At 40.6% G+C, this 4,577-nt stretch overlaps 1 non-coding gene across 1 annotated transcript; it reads left to right on the top strand.

Moving 5' to 3' along the window:
• Window positions 1-843: 843 nt before the first annotated feature.
• LOC142451926 (U1 spliceosomal RNA) lies at window positions 844-1,006 on the top strand. Its single transcript, XR_012785030.1, has one exon. It is a non-coding gene; the product is annotated as a U1 spliceosomal RNA (small nuclear RNA).
• The last annotated feature ends 3,571 nt before the right edge of the window (window positions 1,007-4,577 follow it).

Here is a 4,577-nt window from a genome sequence, read left to right as displayed (position 1 = left end):
GGTGCCTTCAGCTTGGCTCTCAGAATTCACCTCTCATAAACCTCCCTCTCACTGACCCCCCTCTCACTGATCTCCCACTCCCCTGCTCAACCTTCAAATTCCTGAAACCAGCTAGTCCTGGAGCCAGAATGTTTTCTGAAGATATGCACACGCCACTCTAGCCATCCTTGACATACAGATAAGGTCAAAGACCTTCTCCCTTCTGAAGCACCTGTGTGCACAGATCCTCCCCAGCTTGGACCCTTCCCAGCTGTGCCTGCCAGCAGGGATATAAAAACGCAGCCTAAACTCCCCAAGGCTCGGTTTTCAAAGGCTCAATTCCCTGGGTTGCTGAATCTGCCCGCAAGCCTCCCAATAAAGCCTGCTTCTAAACTTTGCCGATTGGATCTTTGGTTCTGTTTCATGCCCCCAAAATCCTTACACCAAGGTTATAATAATGAGGTAAAACTAAAACAGGGAAGGAAATAGATTGCACCCCATCAAAGTTTTATTTGCCTAAGAACAAGACCAAGAGCGCGTATGCAATTCGTTTTTCCAAAGTCCCTTGATATGATTTTTTTGGGAAAATGATGGTCAGGAAGAGGCTGTTGTTGATTTAGCAGAGCCCAATGAGGCAGACCAAAAGAAAGATAATTTCTCTACCTATAGGTTTTGGTTCCAAGGAGAAACTCTTAAAGGTGTTTCCTGCTAGTGAATTCCTTGCCTGCTTTCCTGAGTTCATCAGGGAGAACGACCAGGCCCTCCCTGTTCTCAGTGTGGGATTCAACCGGTTCGCACCTGTTTGGCAAAACTGGTAGTTTGGTTGAGTTCAGTGACGCGGTTGTTTAAATGACGCTTGTGTACTTACGTACCTGGCAGGGGAGGCACCATGGTCAGGAAGGTGGCTTTCCCAGGGCGAGGCTCATCCATGGCACTGCGGATGTGCTGACCCCTGCGATTGCCCCAGTGTGGGAAACTCGGCTGCAGAATTGGTGGTAGCAGGGCACTGCGTTCACGCTCTCCCCTGATAAGAAAAAAGAAATTTAGAAGAGAGAAAAAAAAAAGTGCTTGTAATCAGGTTTCTCTCTGAGGTGCTGGACAGCTTCCAAATTGGGAAACCACAAGCTTAGATTTCTTACTTGTTTTTAATGTTCATTTTCACACCAGCACATTCTAAGCACCCATGGTAATGTTCATTCCATTCGTAGGTATAAAAAATTAGAACTATGTTTGTAATATTTATTAGTTTCATAAAACTCATTATACTTTTGATGAAATACTACATGTTTATTCCCTTGCATTTGTTACTTCAATAAACAAACATATAACATTGAGACAGTGCCAAACAACCAGAGGATAACACATGTGTTACAAATTTGTTACACCCTAAATTCCCAAGAGTATGAGTAAGTTATGCAATTCCTGAAAATATTCAAAGTTTAGTGGAAATAGAGTGATTTTTCAAAGAACAAACAATATGCTCATAGAAGAGAAGTAACCCAGTTCTAAAAATCAAACACAATAACTATTGATGAATTGGCCTGCCTCTAAAGGAATGAGATCCTATTTCTACAGTGGAAAGATGGTTAAGGATAAATCACGTAATCAACGATGCCCAGATAAAAGCATCGAATATGGCAAATGAGGCTGCCAATCAAAAAGCAACATGAACATGTCTTCTATAGCAATGTTATTGTTTTGTCAGTTATTATTTAATATTTTAAATTAAGATTTTAAAACTATTTCTTATTTAATTATATCAAATAATAAACTATTTTTGAATATATATTTTTATAGTAAAATGGTCATTAAAAGATATCAAACCAGTTGTTAAATTATTTGAATCCAACCATTGTCTGTCCTGACTAGGGGCGTGGTAGTCATACACTCTTTAATGGACTGTGGCTGAGGACAATCCTCTCCATCCTGTCAATTAATGGTCAGAAATAATTTCATGATGGCTTAATCCAAGTGGAAACTAAAAAGAAGAGGTGGGGCAGGAGTTTGGGGGCTTTCGTTTTAACTACAGTCTTCTACATATTTAGTGCTTAGGTTTTGAACTCTAATATAATCCCTTTTTCTGATCGTGGTGTCATTAAAAGTTCTTTGAGCATACTAGGGCAAGAGCATTTCTCTGCATGGGTTACCTACTTTAGATGGCCACTTGTTTTTATGAGAAAACTTTAAGACCTTTAGAACAATTCTTCCGGATAGCTGGCATCATCATATTCTTCAATGTGTATTTTTATAGCACTTATACTTTCAGTGATCATCGCATGAGAGTAAGTATTGAGCAGGACTACATTATCAGAACTAATTGTTCTCAGATTAGAGTTTATATCTCATAATGTGAGGGCAAAATCCATTTATTTATGCAGTACTTCAGAAACAGCATATTAGCTATTCTGGGAAATAACATTATAAGCAAGTTTTGTAAAATATTTGATAATTCTAATAGGCCAAAAGTATAGATTTAAAACCCCAGTGAATAGTTTTTTAGGCTAAAATATGTAGGACAATATCACTTATAGAGATTGGGAAAATTTAAGTTCCAGAACAATCCTTAAGAATCCAAGGAGTTGAAGAGGTGCCGAAGGGATCAGGTATCAGGCATCAAAGAACAAAAAAATCATATCATTGTGTGTTAACCTCCCCCATATGGTCACTAAAGACAAATGGCTGCTAAAGCAAATGTGGTGAAGAAAGCCAGGCTACCAAAAGATATAGCATCTGGGGTGTTGTCGTAAAGACTTGAAGGTAAACAAGCGGCCATCTAGCTCAGAACTAACAAAGCCCACGTAGAAGAAGCACACCAGCCTGTGTGATCACAAGGTGTCGAAGGGATCAGGTATCAGGCATCATCAGAAGAGAAAAATCATATCATTGTGAATGGGGGGGAATTCGGAGTGGAGACCCAAAGCCCATCTCTAGGCAACTGGATAGGTCCTCTCTGTGCACTGGTTGCTCTGAGCAGGGATATTGTCCTCAAGGCTTGGTGGACCAGGATGTGCTCCTCTTTTTCTTCCTCCCCCTTCATTTGCTCGCATGTGCTCCGATCAAATATATGTCACTCTTCCTTATCTGTTGCTTCAGTGCTGTCCTCTGAAATAAATTCTTCTGGGAGGAGGGGCATCTGTCCACGTAGTTGGGATCGGGGTTGGCACCTCAGACCTCCATACTGGTTCCCTGCTTCATGCTGGTATGTTGCATTCAGATCTTGGAACACCAGTTTGAAGTCTGGTCCCTCTTTCCCCATGAAGATATAAACAATATCCTCCCTTTCCCTTGAGTGAGTTAGTGTGCAGTTCTGCCACAACCCATGTCTTTTTTTTCCCTCCCAACCCCCCCCCCTTTTTTTGTTGGTTACCATATGTATCCCTGGATTTGGTCTGGCCCCTGCCGTGCTACCTTGATCTCACCCCAGGAATGTTTGTATACAGTAGCTTTTTCCCTATGCCCCTTTTGCATTTTTAAGCTTACCTCAGCTGACTCATGTTGTACTTGTCCTTTTGTGCTTGGCTCACTTCGTTTAGCATAAGTTCCTCCAGTTCTTCCCATGCAGCAATGTGCTTCATGCGTTCATCACTGCTTTTTAGGGATGCATAGTACTCCATTGTGTGTATATACCTCAATTTTGTAATTGATTCGTCTGTTGATGGAAATTTGAGTTGTTTCCAACTCCTTGCAATAGTGAACTGTACTGAGATGACCATTGGAGCACAGATGTCAGGCCATGGTTTGTTTCTTGCCTCTTATGGGTATATGCCCAGTAGGGGGATTGCTGGATCATATGGTAGCTCAATTTCCATCTGTTTTAGATATCACCATATCGATTTCCATAGTGGCTATACATACCTACAAATCCACCAGCAGTGGATGAGAGTTCCTGTCTCCCCACAGCCCCTCCAACACCTGTTTCTTTCTGATTTTTTGAATCGGGCTACCTTTGAGGGTATTAGGTGGTATCTCATTGTTGTTTAAATTTGCATTTCTCTTATAGCTAAAGATCAGGAACATTTTCTCATATGTTTATTGGTCATTCAGATTTTTGCCCTTCTGAAACTTCTGTTCAGGTCCTTTGCCCAACTCTTCAGTGGGCAATTCTTTTTTTTTTTTTTTTTTGAAGCTAGCAGAGTATTGTAGATTTTTGTAATGAGACCTTTGTCTAATGTTTATGGCTAAAGATGTTTGACCAGTCACTGGCTATCTTATTACTCTCTTGGTGAATTCTTTCGATATACACAAGTGTTTTATCTTCCCTGTATCCCACTTGTTAATTTGTGAGTCATCTGTATTTGTGTCCTGCCCTATTTCTGTAGCCTATGTAGTCCCTGTGCCAAAGTTCTCGGGTTGGTCCCGATGCCCTCATTGATTGCCATAATAGTTTGGGGTTTTACCTCGACGTATGTGATCCACCTTGATTTTATTCTTGTGTATCAAGTTTGATAAGGGTCTTGCTTTATTTTTATTCAGGTAGATATCCATTTTGTTCAGCACCACTTGTTGAAGAGGGCATCTGCTTCCCATTTGTTATTTTTTGAGCCCTTATCAGTGATCAGTTGTCTGTATGTTGATGATTTTATTTCTGAGTTTTCAGT

The sequence above is a fragment of the Tenrec ecaudatus genome, chromosome 6, assembly GCF_050624435.1.
Source record: "Tenrec ecaudatus isolate mTenEca1 chromosome 6, mTenEca1.hap1, whole genome shotgun sequence".
Lineage (NCBI taxonomy): Eukaryota > Metazoa > Chordata > Mammalia > Afrosoricida > Tenrecidae > Tenrec > Tenrec ecaudatus.
Note: the sequence above shows the minus strand (reverse complement) of the source record. Positions and strands in the feature narration are given on the sequence as shown.